Below are 27,016 nucleotides of genomic sequence, written 5' to 3'. Positions count from 1 at the left end.
ACGTTGTATATTATCGTTCTTATTTCTTAATTTATTTGGTCGGTTCGCGGTTCGTTCGATTTATTAGTTGGGTTTATTTAATGACTTTATTTTTATTTTGTATTTTACATATTCCATCTTCGTTAATTGATTGTAGTATATCATTCTGTTCCATTATTATGTTTTGCTAATTTGTCATATATAATCCTTCTTATTCTTAATTGGTTCGCGGATAGTGTTACGTCGCCAAAAACATCGGCGCTGCAGCTCTCGCGACCGGACAGCCGATGGCCTGCGTAACGTCATTTCGACCATCAATAAACCTAAGGACCAACCATAACTTTTCTCTTTCATTGTGTACACATGTGTCTTCATTCAAACCGTTGTCCTGAAAGATTTCTTAAGGCTAAAAATATTTGCAACGCACATCTGGTTTTTAGAGAGGTCCTTGGGTTTATTAGGCGCAATTAAAAACACGGAGAAAGCGGGTACGCACCCATTAGGAAAAACCGAATAGCTATCTAATAGAACAGGCTGGGTTTTTCCCATGCACAAGGTCACTCACGAACCACGTTGGTAGGAGGCTTCCTACCCATCACTTCTCCTACGACTCTAGGAGGGTCAAGTCGAAGACTTCTCCTGCTACATCAGGAGGGCCAAGTCAACTTATTTCGTCAACATCGCTAAGTCAAGTCAACTTACTTCTTCTACATACTACAACGTCGAAGTCTAACATTAAAATCTCACGTCTATTAAGTATCCTCGAGTGCTACGTCCACTAACATACGAAATTCGACTGTAAGAGCCTTGCTCTACTATTCATATCTATCTCATCTTCGTGCGACAAGTTGCTATCTACGATTTATATCTACTCAACAGTGTAGTTTAAGTGTTGGAAATATATATATTTTATAATTCTGTGAATCACAGTGTTATATAAACTTAATCACCCCTATTATCCTAACGGAAATCAGGGGATCGATCAACTCGTGGTGTCGATTAGTATAATCGTAACGGGAATTTACGACTCCCGTTGACGTCTCTCCTCGCGATTGCGTCTCCCCGCGATTGGTTGAAATTACACGGAATGTGATATTGTTATAACGAGAGTGAAGACCGAAACAGACAATCCAGACGGGGACAAAAAGGATCTGAAGGCGATAAATATAATTTATAGTGCAATATCGAATAGACAATTAGAATACATTAGTGAGGAAAAAACTGTGTATGAAATAATGAGAAAGCTCGACGAAATGTACTTGAGAGAGTCGACGGCACTACAGATCGTTTGCAGAAGGAGATTGGAGAGGATAAGTCTGGACAATTACAGTGACTCAGTACCGTTCTTTAGCGATTTTGAAAAATTAATGAATGAATTAAAAGGTGCTGGCGTACAAGTGAGTGAGAGGGAAAAACTGAACTACATGCTAAATGCGTTACCCGAAGAGTATAGCTACATAGTGGATATAATAGATGCAGTGAAAGAAGAGAATCAAACGCCAGCGTACGTGAGAAATAAGATAGAAATAGCGGAAAAGAAAGATAAATCAAATCGAAGAGAAATGAAAAATAATGCCTTTGCTGCAAGAAATGAAGGATGCTTCAAATGTGGAAGAGTGGGACATTTTGCAAGAGAGTATCAAAATGGCGTCCAAGCGGGAAGCAGTAACAGTTATCTGCATGGGTTAACACGTGGTAGCCGCAGAGGAAGAGGAAACAAAGGCAGTACGAGCAAAGGACGTGGAAATTTTCATCGTCAATCAGCAACCGGTACGAGCGAGTATAACAACTCAGGAGCAGGCACATGGATGGCAACGGCGCACGCAGCACAAAGCAGCGAGATGAACGAGATAAGTTGTAATAAGATTATGTGGCTACTAGATAGCGATTGTACTGATCACATAATTAACGATATAAATTATTTTGACAAATCTATCGACCTTAAAGAACCGGTAAATATATATTTGGGCGATAATAGATCGATAAAGGCAACAAAAATTGAAAATGTTATAAGCTCTTTTGAAGCATTTGGAAAGCGAAATAAAATAACTATAAATATAGTTTTTTATGCGAAAGAAATGTCCGCAAACTTGATTAGTTTAGGCAAGTTAACGGATAATAATAATATGGTTATTTCAAAAGGAAATATTGCAAAGATAATAGATGAAAACGATAAACTTACAGCTGTAGCGGTTGTTTTCGACCACTCGCGGAGAGACGCGATCGCGATGAAGCACGTCAACGGGAGTCGTAAATTCCCGTTACGATTAAATAATCGACGCCACGAAATGATCGACCCTCTATTTCGGTTAGGATAATAGAGGTGGTTTAATTGAATATGACACTGATATAACAAGTTATATATCACAGTTTATCCCAAGAACTTTGTAAAGAAAATAGTTACACTGATGCTTATGTATAGGATAAGTGAGTGACTGATCTAAGGTGTAAACCCGATTAACAAGATGTTGATTGTTTGAAGGAGAGAAAATCAGTGCCGTTCGGTGACGATGCTGTGGCGGAGGAAAACTAAGGATGGGTGTGTCTAACGCACGGGACCATCGGATTTGTTGGTGACGATTTTGGCTAATAGAGTGAGGGAAATAGGCTTCGTTGTTAATTGGTTATTTGCTATGGTGGTGGGTGAGGAAGGATGCTAACTGCCCTTGAGATAAGTCGCTAGTGGGAGGCCTCATACGTGAGAAAAGCCAACTTTCCCGTGTCAACCCGTGGTGGACAATAAACCTTAGGAAACAATTCAGCGAAAGATTATCTGTTCGGTTCGAAGGACCTCGACTAGGAAATTGCTGAGATTTATGGAGGGTACTTGAGAATATTGAGGGTACGCAGTAAGAACGAGCGGACATCTGGTTGCCATCTTGCCCGCGGTGTATGGCCGGGCCTAGGCAGAGTGTCGCCCAACGTAACATCCTCCCCCCGTTGAGAGGGCACCGATCAAACTTTATATGTGGGTTAGGTGGGTGTGTGATCCACCTCCTTCGATGTCAGTGATTGTCCGGACTCATCTCGAGCTGATTGACATGGCAGGGGAACCAGTCGTTTGACGCCGCGGTCCAGGAGGCTCGATGATGTGTGCACAGTCGCTGTTTGTATTATGCCATCGGCTCCGGGATGGACCTTGACTACACGACCCAGGGGCCAGTGCATCGGTGGAACGTTGCCTCCTCTGAGGAGGACGATGGTGCCTTCTTGTATGTTGCGTCCATTTACTGCGGTAGTTCAGCTGATTGAGGTACTCCTTATGCCAGCGTTTCCAAAAATGTTGTTTAATTTTTTGGGTATGCTGCCATCTGGAGAGCCGGTTGGATGGAGTGACCCTGAAATCTCGCTCACGCACACTCATTAATGACTCGCCGATGAGGAAGTGACCCGGAGTGAGGACGAGGAGATCCTTGGGATCAGTGGATATGGGTGTTAATGGTCAGGAGTTGAGAACTGCTTCGATTTCTATGATAAGTGTATTGAATTGCTCGAAAGTAAGCAGTTCATTATCGACGACGCGTCTGAAGTGATGCTTGAAGGACTTCACCGCTGCCTCCCATAACCCACCGAAATGCGGGGAATGAGGGGATATGAAGCGCCATTCGATTTCGTTGTGATCCTCCGATTTCAGCAAATCGTGGAGCTCCTAACTCATTGTTTGCGCCAATGAAGTTGGAGCCATTATCAGAATGGATGGTCGAACAAAACCCTCGCCGAGCGATGAATCGATGAAGAGCGGCGATGAAGGATTCGCTCGTGAGATCACCAACGAGTTCGATGTGCACCGCCTTGACTGCTAGGCATATGAAGATAGCCACATATACCTTGACCCGGCGGCGGTTGCGATCTCGTTTCTCCTTAATGTAGAATGGCCCACAGTAGTCGACTCCGACATGTGTGAATGGTCGAGACTCAGTTACTCGAGCCTCCGGCAGGTTACCCATTATGTAGTCTACTTGTGGTGGATGAGCATGAACGCAGCGGACGCAATTTTTGACCGTACGCTATACTTGACTTCTGCCATCGATGGGCCAGTATCGCTGTCTCACTGCGTATAAAGTAGCTTGTGTACCTGCATGTAGACTGACCTTATGTTCGTTTTCGAGTATCCGTGATGTAGTAGGAGATTTGGGCAGGATGATCGGATGCTTTTGTGTGAAAGCCATCGGTGCTTGACTCAGTCGGCCGCCGACGCGCAATATTCCTGCATTGTCTAGAAATGGATTGAGTCGTTGCAGTTTCCCGCTGACCGGCATGTTTCGATTCTTCTGGAGCGTGGATATCCCTTCTGAAAAATGAATGTGTTGGAGTAGCAGAATGAGTTTGCCATGAGAAACTTGTGGTTCTTCTGTGGTTAGTGGTGACGATCGGTTTCGCGGTTGTTTCCACCGAAGACAACGAGCAGCGATGCGGATTAACTTTGGCCACGATGAAAACCTGTCTAAGAGATTATTGTTGACAGGAGTAGTGGCGAGACCGGTTGCTGCTTACCGTTCTGGTAAGTTGGCCAAATGTGTTGGTTCTCACATAGGCCAACATTCTTCTGATTGCAGCAGTCACAGTGAGCCAGTTTGCCAAATGTTAGGCTGCAAAATTGTGATTGTCCTCGAGAAATTAGGTCCGCAGGATTGTCACTGGTGGGGACATGACGCCAATCAGTGAAGCATTCAAACAGGAAGGAAATGACGGTTGGTTTTCGGCAAAATCGACGAAATCAAAGCGATTTGCGAGCTGCTGGGCTTGTTTCAACGGTTAAACGATTGTGCATTGCATTCTGCATGTAGAAAGGAGTGAAATGAGCGCTTAAACGTCGAAATATCTCAAACGGGAAGAAAATGACGGTTAGTTTTCCTCAAAATCGACGAAATCATCGAGATTTGCGAGCTGTTCTGCTTGGTTCGACGCTGAAACTGGCGTGTATTACATTCTACACGTTAAATGGAGTAAACAGAGCGCTTAAACGTCGAAATATCTCAAACGGGAAGGAAATGACGGTCAGTTTTCATCAAAATCGACGAAGTCATCGAGATTTGCGAGCTGTTCCGCTTGTTTCGACGGTTAAACGGTGGTGCATTGCATTCTGCACGTAAAAAGGAGTGAAATGAGTGCTTAAAAGTCGAAATATCTCAAACGGGAAGGAACTGACGCTTAGTTTTCGTCAAAATCGAAGAAATCAACGCGATTTGCGAGCTGCTGTGCTCGTTTCGACACAGTAGCGGGCGTGCATTACATCCTGCACGTCAAATGGAGTGGAAAGAGCGCATAAACGTCGAAATATCACAAACGGGAAGAAAATGACGCGTACTTTTCGTCAAAATCGACGAAATCAACGCGATTTGTGAGCTGTTGGGCTTGTTTCGGCGGATAAACCGGCGTGCATTACACTCTATACGTAAGATGAAGTTAAAAGATCGCTTGAACGTAAAAAAATATCTAAAACGAAAAGGAAATGACGCTCAGTTTTCGTCAAAATCGTCGATATCAACGCCATTTGCGAGCTGCTGGGCTTGTTTCGACACAGTATCGGGCGGGCATTGCATTCTGCACGTGAAATGGAGTGAAAAGAGCGCTTGAACGTCGAAATATCTCAAACGGGAAGTACATGACGGTTAGTTTTCGTCAAAATCGAGGAAATCAACTTGATTTGCGAGCTGTTGGGCTTCTTTCGACGATTAAACGGCTGTGTATTGTATTCTGCACGTAAAAAGGAGTGAAATGAGCGCTTGAACGTCGAAATATCTAAAACGGGAAAGAAATGACGGCTAGTTTTCGTCAAAATCGACGAAATCAACGCGATATGTGAGCGGTTGGGCTTGTATCGACGGCTAAACCGGCATGCATTGCATTCTGTGCGCAGAGTGGAGTGAAAAGAGCGCTTAAACGTCCAAATATCTCAAACGGGAAGGACATGACGATTAGTTTTCGTCAAAATCGATGAAATCTAAGGGATTTGCGAGCTGTTGGTCTTATTTCGACGTTTAAACGGTAGTGTATTGCATTCTGCACGTAATATCGAGTGAAAAGAGCGCTTAAACGTAGAAATATCTCAAACGGTAAGGAAATGACGGTTAGTTCTCCTCAAAATCGACGGAATCGTCGCGATTTCCGAGCTGTTCGTCTTGTTTCGACGTTGAATCTGGCGTGCATTACATTCTGCACGTAAGATGGTGTTAAAAGATCGCTTAACCGTCCAAATATCTCAAACGGAAAGAAAAGGACGGTTAGTATTCTTTAAAATCGACGAAACCAACTTGATTTGCGAGCTGTTGGGCTTGTCTCGACGATTAAACGGTTGTGTATTGCATTCTGCCCGTAAAATGGAGTGAAGTGAGCGGTTAAACGTCGGAATATCTCACACGGGAAAAACATGACGGTTGGTTTTCGTCAAAATTGATGAGAACAAAGATATTTGCGAGCTGTTACGCTTGTTTCGACTGTTAAACGGTTGTGTATTGCATTCTGCACGTAATATCGGGTGAAAAGAGCGCTTAAACATTAAAATATCTCAAACGGGAAGGACATGACGGTTACCTTTCGTCAAAATCGACGAAGTCAACGCCATATGTGAGCTGTGGGGCTTATTTCAACGGTTTAACTGGCGTGCATTACATTCTGCACGTAAAATGGAGTGAAATCCTTGGATTGGATAAAATGGAGTGAGTCCTTCCGGTGTGAGATATTCCGACGTTTTAGCGCTCTTTTCACTACATTTTACGTGCAGAATGCAATGACCAACCGTTTAACCGTCGAAACAAGCTCAACAGCACACAAATCGCTCTGATTTCGTCGATTTTGACGAAACCTAATAGTCATTTCCTTCCCGTTTGAGATATTTCGACGTTTTGGTGCTCTTTTCACTCAATTATACGTGCAGAATGCACTGCACTCCCAATTGACCGTCGAAACAAGCGCAACAGCTCGCAAATCGCGCTGATTTCATCGAATTTGACAAAAACTAACCGTCATTTCCTTTCCGTTTGAGATATTTCGATGTTTAAGCGCTCTTATAACTACATTTTACGTGCAGAATTCACTGCACTCCCATTTAACCGTCGAAACAAGCTCAACAACTCACAGATCGCACTGATTTCGTCGATTTTGACGAAAACTAGCCGTCATTTCCTTCCCGTTTGAGATATTTCGACGTTTAAGCTCTCTTCTCACTCCATTTAACGTGGAGAATACAATACACAACCGCTTAAACGTGGAAACAAGCCCAACAGCTCGCAAATCTCGATGATTTCGTCGATTTTGAGGAAAACTAACCGTCATTTTCTTCCCGTTTGAGATATTTCGAAGTTTAAACGCTCCATTTCCTCCACTTAGCATGCAGAATGTAATTTACGCCAGTTTCAGCGTCGAAACAAGCGGAAGAGAACGCAAATCTCGATGATTTCTTCCATTTTGACCAAAACTAACCGTCATTTCCGTTCCGTTTGAGATATTTCGACGTTTTAGCTCTCATTTCAATCCTTTCTACGTGCAGAATGCAATGCACATCCGCTTAACCTTCGAAACAAGCCCAACAGCTCGAAAATCGCTTTGATTTCATCGATTTTGATGAAAACTAACCGTCATTTAGTTCCCGTTAGATACATTTCAATGTTTAAGCGATCGTTTCACTCCATTTTACGTGCGGAATGCAATAAACAACCGTTTAACCGTCGAAACAAGCCCAACAGCTCGCAAATGTTGTTGATATCATCGAATCTGACAAAACCTAACAGTCATTTCCTTCCCGTTTGAGATATTTCGACGTTTAAGCGCTCTTTCCACTCTATTTTACGTGCAGAACGCAATGCACATCCGTTTAACCGTCGAAGCAAGCCCAACAGCTCGCAAATCACGTTGATTTCATCGAAATTGACGAAAACCAACCGTCATTTCCTTTCCGTTTGAGGTATTTCGACGTTTAAGCGCTCTTTTCACTACATTTTACTTGCAGAATTCACTGCACTCATATTTAACCGTCGAAACAAGCTCAACAGCGCGCAAATTGCACTGATTTCGTCGAATTTGTTGAAACCTAACAGTCATTTCCTTCCCGTTTGAGATATTTCGACATTTAAGCACTCGTTTCACACCATATTCCGTGCAGAATGTAATTTCCAACCGTTTAACCGTCGAAACAAGGTCAACAGCACACAAATCGCTCTGATTTCGTCGAATTTGACGAAACCTAACAGTCAGATCCTTCCCGTTTGAGGTATTTCGACATTTTTGCGCTCTTTTCACTCCATTTTGCGTGCAGAATGCAATGCACAACCGTTTAACCGTGGAAACAAGCCTAACAGCTCGGAAATCTCGATGATTTCGTCGATTTTGAGGAAAACTAACCGTCATTTTCTTCCCGTTTGAGATATTTCGAAGTTTAAACGCTCCTTTTCCGCCACTTAGCGTGCAGAATGTAATTCACGCCAGTTTCAGCGTCGAAACAAGCGGAACAGCCCGCAAATTTCGATGATTTCTTCCATTTTGACGAAAACTAACCGTAATTTCCTTTCCGTTTGAGGTATTTCGACGTTTAAGCGCTCTTTTCACTACATTTTACTTGCAGAATTCACTGCACTCCTATTTAACCGACGGAACAAGCTCAACAGCTCACAGATCGCACTGATTTCATCGAAATTGACGAAAACCAACCGTCATTTCCTTTCCGTTTGAGGTATTTCGACGTTTAAGCGCTCTTTTCACTACATTTTACTTGCAGAATTCACTGCACTCATATTTAACCGTCGAAACAAGCTCAACAGCGCGCAAATTGCACTGATTTCGTCGAATTTGTTGAAACCTAACAGTCATTTCCTTCCCGTTTGAGATATTTCGACATTTAAGCACTCGTTTCACACCATTTTCCGTGCAGAATGCAATGACCAACCGTTTAACCGTCGAAACAAGCTCAACTGCACACAAATCGCACTGATTTCGTCGAATTTGACGAAACCTAACAGTCAGATCCTACCCGTTTGAGATATTTCGACGTTTTAGTGCTCTTCTCACTCCATTTTACGTGCAGAATGCAATGCACAACCGTTTAACCGTCGAAACAAGCTCAACTGCACACAAATCGCACTGATTTCGTCGAATTTGACGAAACCTAACAGTCAGATCCTTCCCGGTTGAGATATTTCGACGATTTAGTGCCCTTTTCACACAATTATACGTGCAGAATGCACTGCACTCCCAATTAACCGTCGAAACAAGCTCAACAACTCACAGATCGCACTGATTTCGTCGATTTTGACGAAAACTAATAGTCATTTCCTTCCCGTTTGAGATATTTCGACGTTTAAGCGCTCTTTCCACTCCATTTTGCGTGCAGAACGCAATGCGCTCCCATTTAACCGACGGAACAAGCTCTACAGCTCACAAGTCGCTCTGATTTCGTCGATTTTGACGAAACCTAATAGTCATTTCCATCCCGTTTGAGATATTTCGACGTTTTAGTGCTCTTTTCACTCAATTATACGTGCAGAATGCACTGCAATACCAAATAACCGTCGAAACAAGCTCAACAGCGCACAAATTGCACTGAATTCGTCGAATTTGTTGAAACCTAACAGTCATTTCCTTCCTGTTTGAGATATTTCGACGTTTAAGCTCTCTTCTCACTCCATTTAACGTGGAGAATACAATACACAACCGCTTAAACGTGGAAACAAGCCCAACAGCTCGCAAATCTCGATGATTTCGTCGATTTTGATGAAAACTGACCGCCATTACCTTCCCGTTTGAAATATTTCGACGTTTAGCCGCCCTTTTTACACCATTTAATGTGCAGAATGTAATATACTCCAGTTTCAGCGTCGAAACAAGCGGAACAGCTCGCAAATCTCGATGATTTCGTCGATTTTGATGAAAACGGACCGTCATTTCCTTCCCTTTTGAGATATTTCGACGCTTAAACGCTTATTTCACTCCTTTTTACGTGCAGAATGTAATTCATGCCAGTTCAACCGTCGAAACATACCCAACAGCTCGCAAATCTCGCTGATTTCGTCGATTTTGATGAAAACTGACCGTCATTTCCTTTCCGTTTGAGATATTTCGTCGTTTAAGCGCTCTTTTTACTCCATTTAACGAGCAGAATCTAATACACAACCGTTTAACCGTCGAAACAAGCCCAACACCTCGCAAATCGCTTCGATTTCGTCGGTTTTGACGAAAACTAGCCGTCATTTCCTTCCCGCTTGAGATATTTCGACGTTTAAACGCTCATTTCACTCCTTTTTACGTGCAGAATGCAATGCACAACCGTTTAACCGTCGAAACAAGCGGACCAGGTCGCAAATCTCGATGATTTCGTCGATTTTGATGAAAACTGTCCGTCATTTCATTCCCGTTTGAGGTATCTCGACGTTTAAGCGCTCTTTTTACTCCATTTAACGTGCAGAATATAATACACGCCAGTTTCAGCGTCCAAACAAGCGGAACAGGTCGCAAATCTCGATAATTTCGTCGATTTTGATGAAAACGGACCGTCATTACCTTCCCGTTTGAGGTATTTCGACGTTTAAGCGCCCTTTTTACTCCATTTAACGTGCGGAATATAATACACGCCAGTTTCAGCGACGAAACATGCGGAACAGCTCGCAAATCTCGAAGATTTCGTCGATTTTGATGAAAACTGACCGCCATTACCTTCCCGTTTGAGATATTGCGACGTTTAAGCGCCCTTTTTACTCCATTTAACGTGCAGAATATTATACACGCCAGTATCAGCGTCGAAACAGGCGGAACAGCTCGCAAATCTCGATGATTTCGTCGATTTTGATGAAAACTGACCGCCATTACCTTCCCGTTTGAGATATTGCGACGTTTAAGCGCCCTTATTACTCCATTTAACGTGCAGAATATTATTCACGCCAGTTTCAGCATCGAAACAAGCGGAACAGCTCGCAAATCTCGATGATTTCGTCGATTTTGAGGAAAACTAATCGTCATTTCCTTCCCTTTTGAGATATTTCGACGTTTCAGAGCTCATTGCACTCCTTTCTACGTGCAAAATGCAATGCACAACGATTTAACCGTCGAAACAAGCGGAACAGCTCGCAAATCTCGATGATTTCGTCGATTTTGATGAAAACTGACCGCCATTACCTTCCCGTTTGAAATATTTCGACGTTTAGGCGCCCTTTTTACTCCATTTAATGTGCAGAATGTAATATACTCCAGTTTCAGCGTCGAAACAAGCGGAACAGCTAGCAAATGTCGATGATTTCGTCGATTTTGATGAAAACTGACCGTCATTTCCTTCCCTTTTGAGATATTTCGACGCTTAAACGCTTATTTCACTCCTTTTTACGTGCAGAATGTAATTCATGCCAGTTCAACCGTCGAAACATACCCAACAGCTCGCAAATCTCGCTGATTTCGTCGATTTTGATGAAAACTGACCGTCATTTCCTTCCCGTTTGAGATATTTCGTCGTTTAAGCGCTCTTTTTACTCCATTTAACGAGCAGAATGTAATACACATCCGTTTAACCGTCGAAACAAGCCCAACACCTCGCAAATCGCTTCGATTTCGTCGGTTTTGACGAAAACTAGCCGTCATTTCCTTCCCGCTTGAGATATTTCGACGTTTAAACGCTCATTTCACTCCTTTTTACGTGCAGAATGCAATGCACAACCGTTTAACCGTCGAAACAAGCGGACCAGGTCGCAAATCTCGATGATTTCGTCGATTTTGATGAAAACTGTCCGTCATTTCCTTCCCGTTTGAGGTATCTCGACGTTTAAGCGCTCTTTTTACTCCATCTAAAGTGCAAAATGTAATACACTCCAGTTTCAGCGTCGAAACAAGCGGACCAGGTCGCAAATCCCGATGATTTCGTCGATTTTGATCTAAACTGACCGTCATTTCCTTCCCGTTTGATATATTTCGACGTTTAAGCGCCCATTTCACTCCTTTCTACGTGCAAAATGCAATGCACAACCGTTTAACCGTCGAAACAAGCGGAACAGCACGCAAATCTCGCTGATTTCGTCGATTTTGATGAAAACTGACCGCCATTACCTTCCCTTTTGAGATATTTCGACGTTTAAGCGCTCATTTCACTCCTTTCTACGTGCAAAATGCAATGCACAACCGTTTAACCGTCGAAACAAGCGGAACAGCTCGCAAATCTCGATGATTTCGTCGATTTTGATGAAAACTAGCCGTCATTTCGTTCCCTTTTGAGATATTTCGACGCTTAAACGCTCATTTCACTCCTTTTTACGTGCAGAATGTAATTCATGCCAGTTTAACCGTCGAAACATACCCAACAGCTCGCAAATCGCTTTGATTTAGTCGATTTTGAGGAAAACTAACCGTCATTTCCTTCCCGCTTGAGATATTTCGACGTTTAAACGCTCATTTCACTCCTTTTTACGTGCAGAATGCAATGCACAACCGTTTAACCGTCGAAACAAGCGGAACAGCACGCAAATCTCGCTGATTTCGTCGATTTTGATGAAAACTGACCGCCATTACCTTCCCTTTTGAGATATTTCGACGTTTAAGCGCTCATTTCACTCCTTTCTACGTGCAAAATGCAATGCACAACCGTTTAACCGTCGAAACAAGCGGAACAGCTCGCAAATCTCGATGATTTCGTCGATTTTGATGAAAACTAGCCGTCATTTCGTTCCCTTTTGAGATATTTCGACGCTTAAACGCTCATTTCACTCCTTTTTACGTGCAGAATGTAATTCATGCCTGTTTAACCGTCGAAACATACCCAACAGCTCGCAAATCGCTTTGATTTTGTCGATTTTGAGGAAAACTAACCGTCATTTCCTTCACTTTTGAGATATTTCGACGTTTAAGCGCTCATTTCACTCCTTTCTACGTGCAAAATGCAATGCACAACCATTTAACCGTCGAAACAAGCGGAACAGGTCGCAAATCTCGATGATTTCGTCGATTTTGATGAAAACTGACCGTCATTTCCTTCCCGTTTGAGGTATTTCGACGTTTAAACGCTCATTTCACTCCTTTTTACGTGCAGAATGCAAATCACAACAGTTTAACCGTCGAAACAAGCGGAACAGGTCGCAAATCTCGATGATTTCGTCGATTTTGATGAAAACGGACCGTCATTACCTTCCCGTTTGAGGTATTTCGACGTTTAAGCGCCCTTTTTACTCCATTTAACGTGCGGAATATAATACACGCCAGTTTCAGCGTCGAAACATGCGGAACAGCTCGCAAATCTCGATGATTTCGTCGACTTTGATGAAAACTGACCGCCATTACCTTCCCGTTTGAGATATTACGACGTTTAAGCGCCCTTTTTACTCCATTTAACGTGCAGAATATTATACACGCCAGTTTCAGCGTCGAAACAGGCGGAACAGCTCGCAAATCTCGATGATTTCGTCGATTTTGATGAAAACTGACCGCCATTACCTTCCCGTTTGAAATATTTCGACGTTTAGCCGCCCTTTTTACACCATTTAATGTGCAGAATGTAATATACTCCAGTTTCAGCGTCGAAACAAGCGGAACAGCTCGCAAATCTCGATGATTTCGTCGATTTTGATGAAAACGGACCGTCATTTCCTTCCCTTTTGAGATATTTCGACGCTTAAACGCTTATTTCACTCCTTTTTACGTGCAGAATGTAATTCATGCCAGTTCAACCGTCGAAACATACCCAACAGCTCGCAAATCTCGCTGATTTCGTCGATTTTGATGAAAACTGACCGTCATTTCCTTTCCGTTTGAGATATTTCGTCGTTTAAGCGCTCTTTTTACTCCATTTAACGAGCAGAATCTAATACACAACCGTTTAACCGTCGAAACAAGCCCAACACCTCGCAAATCGCTTCGATTTCGTCGGTTTTGACGAAAACTAGCCGTCATTTCCTTCCCGCTTGAGATATTTCGACGTTTAAACGCTCATTTCACTCCTTTTTACGTGCAGAATGCAATGCACAACCGTTTAACCGTCGAAACAAGCGGACCAGGTCGCAAATCTCGATGATTTCGTCGATTTTGATGAAAACTGTCCGTCATTTCATTCCCGTTTGAGGTATCTCGACGTTTAAGCGCTCTTTTTACTCCATTTAACGTGCAGAATATAATACACGCCAGTTTCAGCGTCCAAACAAGCGGAACAGGTCGCAAATCTCGATAATTTCGTCGATTTTGATGAAAACGGACCGTCATTACCTTCCCGTTTGAGGTATTTCGACGTTTAAGCGCCCTTTTTACTCCATTTAACGTGCGGAATATAATACACGCCAGTTTCAGCGACGAAACATGCGGAACAGCTCGCAAATCTCGAAGATTTCGTCGATTTTGATGAAAACTGACCGCCATTACCTTCCCGTTTGAGATATTGCGACGTTTAAGCGCCCTTTTTACTCCATTTAACGTGCAGAATATTATACACGCCAGTATCAGCGTCGAAACAGGCGGAACAGCTCGCAAATCTCGATGATTTCGTCGATTTTGATGAAAACTGACCGCCATTACCTTCCCGTTTGAGATATTGCGACGTTTAAGCGCCCTTATTACTCCATTTAACGTGCAGAATATTATTCACGCCAGTTTCAGCATCGAAACAAGCGGAACAGCTCGCAAATCTCGATGATTTCGTCGATTTTGAGGAAAACTAATCGTCATTTCCTTCCCTTTTGAGATATTTCGACGTTTCAGAGCTCATTGCACTCCTTTCTACGTGCAAAATGCAATGCACAACGATTTAACCGTCGAAACAAGCGGAACAGCTCGCAAATCTCGATGATTTCGTCGATTTTGATGAAAACTGACCGCCATTACCTTCCCGTTTGAAATATTTCGACGTTTAGGCGCCCTTTTTACTCCATTTAATGTGCAGAATGTAATATACTCCAGTTTCAGCGTCGAAACAAGCGGAACAGCTAGCAAATGTCGATGATTTCGTCGATTTTGATGAAAACTGACCGTCATTTCCTTCCCTTTTGAGATATTTCGACGCTTAAACGCTTATTTCACTCCTTTTTACGTGCAGAATGTAATTCATGCCAGTTCAACCGTCGAAACATACCCAACAGCTCGCAAATCTCGCTGATTTCGTCGATTTTGATGAAAACTGACCGTCATTTCCTTCCCGTTTGAGATATTTCGTCGTTTAAGCGCTCTTTTTACTCCATTTAACGAGCAGAATGTAATACACATCCGTTTAACCGTCGAAACAAGCCCAACACCTCGCAAATCGCTTCGATTTCGTCGGTTTTGACGAAAACTAGCCGTCATTTCCTTCCCGCTTGAGATATTTCGACGTTTAAACGCTCATTTCACTCCTTTTTACGTGCAGAATGCAATGCACAACCGTTTAACCGTCGAAACAAGCGGACCAGGTCGCAAATCTCGATGATTTCGTCGATTTTGATGAAAACTGTCCGTCATTTCCTTCCCGTTTGAGGTATCTCGACGTTTAAGCGCTCTTTTTACTCCATCTAAAGTGCAAAATGTAATACACTCCAGTTTCAGCGTCGAAACAAGCGGACCAGGTCGCAAATCCCGATGATTTCGTCGATTTTGATGAAAACTGACCGTCATTTCCTTCCCTTTTGAGATATTTCGACGCTTAAACGCTCATTTCACTCCTTTTTACGTGCAGAATGTAATTCATGCCAGTTTCAGCGTCGAAACATGCGGAACAGCTCGCAAATCTCGATGATATCTACCATATTGACGAAAACTAACCGTCATTTCCTTCCCGTTTGATATATTTCGACGTTTAAGCGCCCATTTCACTCCTTTCTACGTGCAAAATGCAATGCACAACCGTTTAACCGTCGAAACAAGCGGAACAGCACGCAAATCTCGCTGATTTCGTCGATTTTGATGAAAACTGACCGCCATTACCTTCCCTTTTGAGATATTTCGACGTTTAAGCGCTCATTTCACTCCTTTCTACGTGCAAAATGCAATGCACAACCGTTTAACCGTCGAAACAAGCGGAACAGCTCGCAAATCTCGATGATTTCGTCGATTTTGATGAAAACTAGCCGTCATTTCGTTCCCTTTTGAGATATTTCGACGCTTAAACGCTCATTTCACTCCTTTTTACGTGCAGAATGTAATTCATGCCTGTTTAACCGTCGAAACATACCCAACAGCTCGCAAATCGCTTTGATTTTGTCGATTTTGAGGAAAACTAACCGTCATTTCCTTCACTTTTGAGATATTTCGACGTTTAAGCGCTCATTTCACTCCTTTCTACGTGCAAAATGCAATGCACAACCATTTAACCGTCGAAACAAGCGGAACAGGTCGCAAATCTCGATGATTTCGTCGATTTTGATGAAAACTGACCGTCATTTCCTTCCCGTTTGAGGTATTTCGACGTTTAAACGCTCATTTCACTCCTTTTTACGTGCAGAATGCAAATCACAACAGTTTAACCGTCGAAACAAGCGGAACAGGTCGCAAATCTCGATGATTTCGTCGATTTTGATGAAAACGGACCGTCATTACCTTCCCGTTTGAGGTATTTCGACGTTTAAGCGCCCTTTTTACTCCATTTAACGTGCGGAATATAATACACGCCAGTTTCAGCGTCGAAACATGCGGAACAGCTCGCAAATCTCGATGATTTCGTCGACTTTGATGAAAACTGACCGCCATTACCTTCCCGTTTGAGATATTGCGACGTTTAAGCGCCCTTTTTACTCCATTTAACGTGCAGAATATTATACACGCCAGTTTCAGCGTCGAAACAAGCGGAACAGCTCGCAAATCTCGATGATTTCGTCGATTTTGAGGAAAACTAATCGTCATTTCCTTCCCTTTTGAGATATTTCGACGTTTCAGAGCTCATTGCACTCCTTTCTACGTGCAAAATGCAATGCACAACGATTTAACCGTCGAAACAAGCGGAACAGCTCGCAAATCTCGATGATTTCGTCGATTTTGATGAAAACTGACCGCCATTACCTTCCCGTTTGAAATATTTCGACGTTTAGCCGCCCTTTTTACACCATTTAATGTGCAGAATGTAATATACTCCAGTTTCAGCGTCGAAACAAGCGGAACAGCTCGCAAATCTCGATGATTTCGTCGATTTTGATGAAAACGGACCGTCATTTCCTTCCCTTTTGAGATATTTCGACGCTTAAACGCTTATTTCACTCCTTTTTACGTGCAGAATGTAATTCATGCCAGTTCAACCGTCGAAACATACCCAACAGCTCGCAAATCTCGCTGATTTCGTCGATTTTGATGAAAACTGACCGTCATTTCCTTTCCGTTTGAGATATTTCGTCGTTTAAGCGCTCTTTTTACTCCATTTAACGAGCAGAATCTAATACACAACCGTTTAACCGTCGAAACAAGCCCAACACCTCGCAAATCGCTTCGATTTCGTCGGTTTTGACGAAAACTAGCCGTCATTTCCTTCCCGCTTGAGATATTTCGACGTTTAAACGCTCATTTCACTCCTTTTTACGTGCAGAATGCAATGCACAACCGTTTAACCGTCGAAACAAGCGGACCAGGTCGCAAATCTCGATGATTTCGTCGATTTTGATGAAAACTGTCCGTCATTTCATTCCCGTTTGAGGTATCTCGACGTTTAAGCGCTCTTTTTACTCCATTTAACGTGCAGAATATAATACACGCCAGTTTCAGCGTCCAAACAAGCGGAACAGGTCGCAAATCTCGATAATTTCGTCGATTTTGATGAAAACGGACCGTCATTACCTTCCCGTTTGAGGTATTTCGACGTTTAAGCGCCCTTTTTACTCCATTTAACGTGCGGAATATAATACACGCCAGTTTCAGCGACGAAACATGCGGAACAGCTCGCAAATCTCGAAGATTTCGTCGATTTTGATGAAAACTGACCGCCATTACCTTCCCGTTTGAGATATTGCGACGTTTAAGCGCCCTTTTTACTCCATTTAACGTGCAGAATATTATACACGCCAGTATCAGCGTCGAAACAGGCGGAACAGCTCGCAAATCTCGATGATTTCGTCGATTTTGATGAAAACTGACCGCCATTACCTTCCCGTTTGAGATATTGCGACGTTTAAGCGCCCTTATTACTCCATTTAACGTGCAGAATATTATTCACGCCAGTTTCAGCATCGAAACAAGCGGAACAGCTCGCAAATCTCGATGATTTCGTCGATTTTGAGGAAAACTAATCGTCATTTCCTTCCCTTTTGAGATATTTCGACGTTTCAGAGCTCATTGCACTCCTTTCTACGTGCAAAATGCAATGCACAACGATTTAACCGTCGAAACAAGCGGAACAGCTCGCAAATCTCGATGATTTCGTCGATTTTGATGAAAACTGACCGCCATTACCTTCCCGTTTGAAATATTTCGACGTTTAGGCGCCCTTTTTACTCCATTTAATGTGCAGAATGTAATATACTCCAGTTTCAGCGTCGAAACAAGCGGAACAGCTAGCAAATGTCGATGATTTCGTCGATTTTGATGAAAACTGACCGTCATTTCCTTCCCTTTTGAGATATTTCGACGCTTAAACGCTTATTTCACTCCTTTTTACGTGCAGAATGTAATTCATGCCAGTTCAACCGTCGAAACATACCCAACAGCTCGCAAATCTCGCTGATTTCGTCGATTTTGATGAAAACTGACCGTCATTTCCTTCCCGTTTGAGGTATTTCGTCGTTTAAGCGCTCTTTTTACTCCATTTAACGAGCAGAATGTAATACACATCCGTTTAACCGTCGAAACAAGCCCAACACCTCGCAAATCGCTTCGATTTCGTCGGTTTTGACGAAAACTAGCCGTCATTTCCTTCCCGCTTGAGATATTTCGACGTTTAAACGCTCATTTCACTCCTTTTTACGTGCAGAATGCAATGCACAACCGTTTAACCGTCGAAACAAGCGGACCAGGTCGCAAATCTCGATGATTTCGTCGATTTTGATGAAAACTGTCCGTCATTTCCTTCCCGTTTGAGGTATCTCGACGTTTAAGCGCTCTTTTTACTCCATCTAAAGTGCAAAATGTAATACACTCCAGTTTCAGCGTCGAAACAAGCGGACCAGGTCGCAAATCCCGATGATTTCGTCGATTTTGATGAAAACTGACCGTCATTTCCTTCCCTTTTGAGATATTTCGACGCTTAAACGCTCATTTCACTCCTTTTTACGTGCAGAATGTAATTCATGCCAGTTTCAGCGTCGAAACATGCGGAACAGCTCGCAAATCTCGATGATATCTACCATATTGACGAAAACTAACCGTCATTTCCTTCCCGTTTGATATATTTCGACGTTTAAGCGCCCATTTCACTCCTTTCTACGTGCAAAATGCAATGCACAACCGTTTAACCGTCGAAACAAGCGGAACAGCACGCAAATCTCGCTGATTTCGTCGATTTTGATGAAAACTGACCGCCATTACCTTCCCTTTTGAGATATTTCGACGTTTAAGCGCTCATTTCACTCCTTTCTACGTGCAAAATGCAATGCACAACCGTTTAACCGTCGAAACAAGCGGAACAGCTCGCAAATCTCGATGATTTCGTCGATTTTGATGAAAACTAGCCGTCATTTCGTTCCCTTTTGAGATATTTCGACGCTTAAACGCTCATTTCACTCCTTTTTACGTGCAGAATGTAATTCATGCCAGTTTAACCGTCGAAACATACCCAACAGCTCGCAAATCGCTTTGATTTTGTCGATTTTGAGGAAAACTAACCGTCATTTCCTTCCCGCTTGAGATATTTCGACGTTTAAACGCTCATTTCACTCCTTTTTACGTGCAGAATGCAATGCACAACCGTTTAACCGTCGAAACAAGCGGAACAGCACGCAAATCTCGCTGATTTCGTCGATTTTGATGAAAACTGACCGCCATTACCTTCCCTTTTGAGATATTTCGACGTTTAAGCGCTCATTTCACTCCTTTCTACGTGCAAAATGCAATGCACAACCGTTTAACCGTCGAAACAAGCGGAACAGCTCGCAAATCTCGATGATTTCGTCGATTTTGATGAAAACTAGCCGTCATTTCGTTCCCTTTTGAGATATTTCGACGCTTAAACGCTCATTTCACTCCTTTTTACGTGCAGAATGTAATTCATGCCTGTTTAACCGTCGAAACATACCCAACAGCTCGCAAATCGCTTTGATTTTGTCGATTTTGAGGAAAACTAACCGTCATTTCCTTCACTTTTGAGATATTTCGACGTTTAAGCGCTCATTTCACTCCTTTCTACGTGCAAAATGCAATGCACAACCATTTAACCGTCGAAACAAGCGGAACAGGTCGCAAATCTCGATGATTTCGTCGATTTTGATGAAAACTGACCGTCATTTCCTTCCCGTTTGAGGTATTTCGACGTTTAAACGCTCATTTCACTCCTTTTTACGTGCAGAATGCAAATCACAACAGTTTAACCGTCGAAACAAGCGGAACAGGTCGCAAATCTCGATGATTTCGTCGATTTTGATGAAAACGGACCGTCATTACCTTCCCGTTTGAGGTATTTCGACGTTTAAGCGCCCTTTTTACTCCATTTAACGTGCGGAATATAATACACGCCAGTTTCAGCGTCGAAACATGCGGAACAGCTCGCAAATCTCGATGATTTCGTCGACTTTGATGAAAACTGACCGCCATTACCTTCCCGTTTGAGATATTACGACGTTTAAGCGCCCTTTTTACTCCATTTAACGTGCAGAATATTATACACGCCAGTTTCAGCGTCGAAACAGGCGGAACAGCTCGCAAATCTCGATGATTTCGTCGATTTTGATGAAAACTGACCGTCATTTCCTTCCCGTTTGAGGTATTTCGACGTTTAAACGCTCATTTCACTCCTTTTTACGTGCAGAATGCAAATCACAACAGTTTAACCGTCGAAACTAGCGGAACAGGTCGCAAATCTCGATGATTTCGTCGATTTTGATGAAAACGGACCGTCATTACCTTCCCGTTTGAGGTATTTCGACGTTTAAGCGCCCTTTTTACTCCATTTAACGTGCGGAATATAATACACGCCAGTTTCAGCGTCGAAACAGGCGGAACAGCTCGCAAATCTCGATGATTTCGTCGATTTTGATGAAAACTGACCGTCATTTCCTTCCCTTTTGAGATATTTCGACGCTTAAACGCTCATTTCACTCCTTTTTACGTGCAGAATGTAATTCATGCCAGTTTCAGCTTCGAAACATGCGGAACAGCTCGCAAATCTCGATGATATCTACCATATTGACGAAAACTAACCGTCATTTCCTTCCCGTTTGATATATTTCGACGTTTAAGCGCCCACTTCACTCGTTTTTACGTGCAGAATGCAATGCACAACCGTTTAACCGTCGAAACATACCCAACAGCTCGCAAATCGCTTTGATTTCGTCGATTTTGAAGAAAACTAACCGTCATTTCCTTCACTTTTGAGATATTTCGACGTTTAAGCGCTCATTTCACACCTTTCTACGTGCAAAATGCAATGCACAACCGTTTAACCGTCGAAACAAGCGGAACAGCTCGCAAATCTCGATGATTTCGTCGATTTTGATGAAAACAGGCCGTCATTTCTTTCCTGCTTGAGATATTTCGTCGTTTAGGCGCTCTTTTTACTCCATTTAACGTGCAGAATGTAATACACAACCGTTTAACCGTCGAAACAAGCCCAACACCTCGCAAATCGCTTCGATTTCGACGTTTTTGACGAAAACTAGCCGTCATTTCCTTCCCGCTTGAGATATTTCGACGTTTAAACGCTCATTTTACTCCTTTTTACGTGCAGAATGCAATGCACAACCGTTTAACCGTCGAAACAAGCGGAACAGGTCGCAAATCTCGATGATTTCATCGATTTTGATGAAAACTGACCGTCATTTCCTTCCCGTTTGAGGTATTTCGACGTTTAAACGCCCATTTCACTCCTTTTTACGTGCAGAATGCAAATCACAACCGTTTAACCGTCGAAACAAGCGGGACAGGTCGCAAATCTCGATGATTTCGTCGATTTTGATGAAAACTGACCGTCATTTCCTTCCCGTTTGAGGTATTTCGACGTTTAAACGCCCATTTCACTCCTTTTTACGTGCAGAATGCAAATCACAACCGTTTAACCGTCGAAACAAGCGGAACAGGTCGCAAATCTCGATGATTTCGTCGATTTTGATGAAAACTGACCGCCATTACCTTCCCGTTTGAAATATTTCGACGTTTAGGCGCCCTTTTTACACCATTAAATGTGCAGAATGTAATATACTCCAGTTTCAGCGTCGAAACAAGCGGAACAGCTCGCAAATCTCGATGATTTCGTCGATTTTGATGAAAACGGACCGCCATTTCCTTCCCTTTTGAGATATTTCGACGCTTAAACGCTTATTTCACTCCTTTTTACGTGCAGAATGTAATTCATGCCAGTTCAACCGTCGAAACATACCCAACAGCTCGCAAATCTCGCTGATTTCGTCGATTTTGATGAAAACTGACCGTCACTTCCTTTCCGTTTGAGATATTTCGTCGTTTAAGCGCTCTTTTTACTCCATTTAACGAGCAGAATCTAATACACAACCGTTTAACCGTCGAAACAAGCGGAACAGGTCGCAAATCTCGATGATTTCGTCGATTTTGATGAAAACTGACCGTCATTTCCTTCCCGTTTGAGGTATTTCGACGTATAAGCGCTCATTTCACTCCTTTCTACGTGCAAAATGCAATGCACAACCGTTTAACCGTCGGAACAAGCACAACACCTCGCAAATCGCTTCGATTTCGTCGGTTTTGACGAAAACTAGCCGTCATTTCCTTGCCGCTTGAGATATTTCGACGTTTAAACGCTCATTTTACTCCTTTTTACGTGCAGAATGTAATAAACAACTGTTTAAAAGTCGAAACAAGCGGAACAGGTCGCAAATCTCGATGATTTCGTCGATTTTGATGAATACTGACCGCCATTACCTTCCCGTTTGAGATATTACGACGTTTAAGCGCCCTTTTTACTCCATTTAACGTGCAGAATATTATACACGCCAGTTTCAGCGTCGAAACAGGCGGAACAGCTCGCAATTCTCGATGATATCTTCCATATTGACGAAAACTAACCGTCATTTCCTTCCCGTTTGATATATTTCGACGTTTAAGCGCCCATTTCACTCGTTTTTACGTGCAGAATGCAATGCACAACCGTTTAACCGTCGAAACATACCCAACAGCTCGCAAATCGCTTTGATTTCGTCGATTTTGAAGAAAACTAACCGTCATTTCCTTCACTTTTGAGGTATTTCGACGTTTAAACGCTCATTTCACTCCTTTTTACGTGCAGAATGCAATGCACAACCGTTTAACCGTCGAAACAAGCGCAACAGGTCGCAAATCTCGATGATTTCGTCGATTTTGATGAAAACTGACCGTCATTTCCTTCCCTTTTGAGGTATTTCGACGTTTAAGCGCTCTGTTTACTCCAGCTAAAGTGCAGAATGTAATACACTCCAGCTTCAGCGTCGAAACAAGCGGAACAGCTCGCAAATCTCGATGATTTCGTCGATTTTGATGAAAACTGACCGTCATTACCTTCACTTTTGAGGTATTTCGACGTTTAAACTCTCATTTCACTCCTTTTTACGTGCAGAATGCAATGCACAACCGTTTAACCGTCGAAACAAGCGCAACAGGTCGCAAATCTCGATGATTTCGTCGATTTTGATGAAAACTGACCGTCATTTCCTTCCGTTTGAGGTATTTCGACGTTTAAGCGCCCTTTTTACTCCATTTAACGTGCGGAATATAATACACGCAAGTTTCAGCGACGAAACATGCGGAACAGCTCGCAAATCTCGAAGATTTCGTCGATTTTGATGAAAACTGACCGCCATTACCTTCCCGTTTGAGATATTGCGACGTTTAAGCGCCCTTTTTACTCCATTTAACGTGCAGAATATTATACACGCCAGTATCAGCGTCGAAACAGGCGGAACAGCTCGCAAATCTCGATGATTTCGTCCATTTTGATGAAAACTGACCGCCATTACCTTCCCGTTTGAGATATTGCGACGTTTAAGCGCCCTTATTACTCCATTTAACGTGCAGAATATTATTCACGCCAGTTTCAGCGTCGAAACAAGCGGAACAGCTCGCAAATCTCGATGATTTCGTCGATTTTGAGGAAAACTAATCGTCATTTCCTTCCCTTTTGAGATATTTCGACGTTTCAGAGCTCATTGCACTCCTTTCTACTTGCAAAATGCAATGCACAACGATTTAACCGTCGAAACAAGCGGAACAGCTCGCAAATCTCGATGATTTCGTCGATTTTGATGAAAACTGATCGCCATTACCTTCCCGTTTGAAATATTTCGACGTTTAGGCGCCCTTTTTACTCCATTTAATGTGCAGAATGTAATATACTCCAGTTTCAGCGTCGAAACAAGCGGAACAGCTCGCAAATCTCGATGATTTCGTCGATTTTGATGAAAACTGACCGTCATTTCCTTCCCTTTTGAGATATTTCGACGCTTAAACGCTCATTTCACTCCTTTTTACGTGCAGAATGTAATTCATGCCAGTTTCAGCGTCGAAACATGCGGAACAGCTCGCAAATCTCGATGATATCTACCATATTGACGAAAACTAACCGTCATTTCCTTCCCGTTTGATATATTTCGACGTTTAAGCGCCCATTTCACTCCTTTCTACGTGCAAAATGCAATGCACAACCGTTTAACCGTCGAAACAAGCGGAACAGCACGCAAATCTCGCTGATTTCGTCGATTTTGATGAAAACTGACCGCCATTACCTTCCCTTTTGAGATATTTCGACGTTTAAGCGCTCATTTCACTCCTTTCTACGTGCAAAATGCAATGCACAACCGTTTAACCGTCGAAACAAGCGGAACAGCTCGCAAATCTCGATGATTTCGTCGATTTTGATGAAAACTAGCCGTCATTTCGTTCCCTTTTGAGATATTTCGACGCTTAAACGCTCATTTCACTCCTTTTTACGTGCAGAATGTAATTCATGCCAGTTTAACCGTCGAAACATACCCAACAGCTCGCAAATCGCTTTGATTTTGTCGATTTTGAGGAAAACTAACCGTCATTTCCTTCCCGCTTGAGATATTTCGACGTTTAAACGCTCATTTCACTCCTTTTTACGTGCAGAATGCAATGCACAACCGTTTAACCGTCGAAACAAGCGGAACAGCACGCAAATCTCGCTGATTTCGTCGATTTTGATGAAAACTGACCGCCATTACCTTCCCTTTTGAGATATTTCGACGTTTAAGCGCTCATTTCACTCCTTTCTACGTGCAAAATGCAATGCACAACCGTTTAACCGTCGAAACAAGCGGAACAGCTCGCAAATCTCGATGATTTCGTCGATTTTGATGAAAACTAGCCGTCATTTCGTTCCCTTTTGAGATATTTCGACGCTTAAACGCTCATTTCACTCCTTTTTACGTGCAGAATGTAATTCATGCCTGTTTAACCGTCGAAACATACCCAACAGCTCGCAAATCGCTTTGATTTTGTCGATTTTGAGGAAAACTAACCGTCATTTCCTTCACTTTTGAGATATTTCGACGTTTAAGCGCTCATTTCACTCCTTTCTACGTGCAAAATGCAATGCACAACCATTTAACCGTCGAAACAAGCGGAACAGGTCGCAAATCTCGATGATTTCGTCGATTTTGATGAAAACTGACCGTCATTTCCTTCCCGTTTGAGGTATTTCGACGTTTAAACGCTCATTTCACTCCTTTTTACGTGCAGAATGCAAATCACAACAGTTTAACCGTCGAAACAAGCGGAACAGGTCGCAAATCTCGATGATTTCGTCGATTTTGATGAAAACGGACCGTCATTACCTTCCCGTTTGAGGTATTTCGACGTTTAAGCGCCCTTTTTACTCCATTTAACGTGCGGAATATAATACACGCCAGTTTCAGCGTCGAAACATGCGGAACAGCTCGCAAATCTCGATGATTTCGTCGACTTTGATGAAAACTGACCGCCATTACCTTCCCGTTTGAGATATTACGACGTTTAAGCGCCCTTTTTACTCCATTTAACGTGCAGAATATTATACACGCCAGTTTCAGCGTCGAAACAGGCGGAACAGCTCGCAAATCTCGATGATTTCGTCGATTTTGATGAAAACTGACCGTCATTTCCTTCCCGTTTGAGGTATTTCGACGTTTAAACGCTCATTTCACTCCTTTTTACGTGCAGAATGCAAATCACAACAGTTTAACCGTCGAAACTAGCGGAACAGGTCGCAAATCTCGATGATTTCGTCGATTTTGATGAAAACGGACCGTCATTACCTTCCCGTTTGAGGTATTTCGACGTTTAAGCGCCCTTTTTACTCCATTTAACGTGCGGAATATAATACACGCCAGTTTCAGCGTCGAAACAGGCGGAACAGCTCGCAAATCTCGATGATTTCGTCGATTTTGATGAAAACTGACCGTCATTTCCTTCCCTTTTGAGATATTTCGACGCTTAAACGCTCATTTCACTCCTTTTTACGTGCAGAATGTAATTCATGCCAGTTTCAGCTTCGAAACATGCGGAACAGCTCGCAAATCTCGATGATATCTACCATATTGACGAAAACTAACCGTCATTTCCTTCCCGTTTGATATATTTCGACGTTTAAGCGCCCACTTCACTCGTTTTTACGTGCAGAATGCAATGCACAACCGTTTAACCGTCGAAACATACCCAACAGCTCGCAAATCGCTTTGATTTCGTCGATTTTGAAGAAAACTAACCGTCATTTCCTTCACTTTTGAGATATTTCGACGTTTAAGCGCTCATTTCACACCTTTCTACGTGCAAAATGCAATGCACAACCGTTTAACCGTCGAAACAAGCGGAACAGCTCGCAAATCTCGATGATTTCGTCGATTTTGATGAAAACAGGCCGTCATTTCTTTCCTGCTTGAGATATTTCGTCGTTTAGGCGCTCTTTTTACTCCATTTAACGTGCAGAATGTAATACACAACCGTTTAACCGTCGAAACAAGCCCAACACCTCGCAAATCGCTTCGATTTCGACGTTTTTGACGAAAACTAGCCGTCATTTCCTTCCCGCTTGAGATATTTCGAC

This window comes from Bombus flavifrons, chromosome 18, assembly GCF_040668555.2.
Source record: "Bombus flavifrons isolate JBK064 chromosome 18, iyBomFlav1_principal, whole genome shotgun sequence".
Taxonomy (NCBI): Eukaryota; Metazoa; Arthropoda; class Insecta; order Hymenoptera; family Apidae; genus Bombus; species Bombus flavifrons.
Note: the sequence above shows the minus strand (reverse complement) of the source record.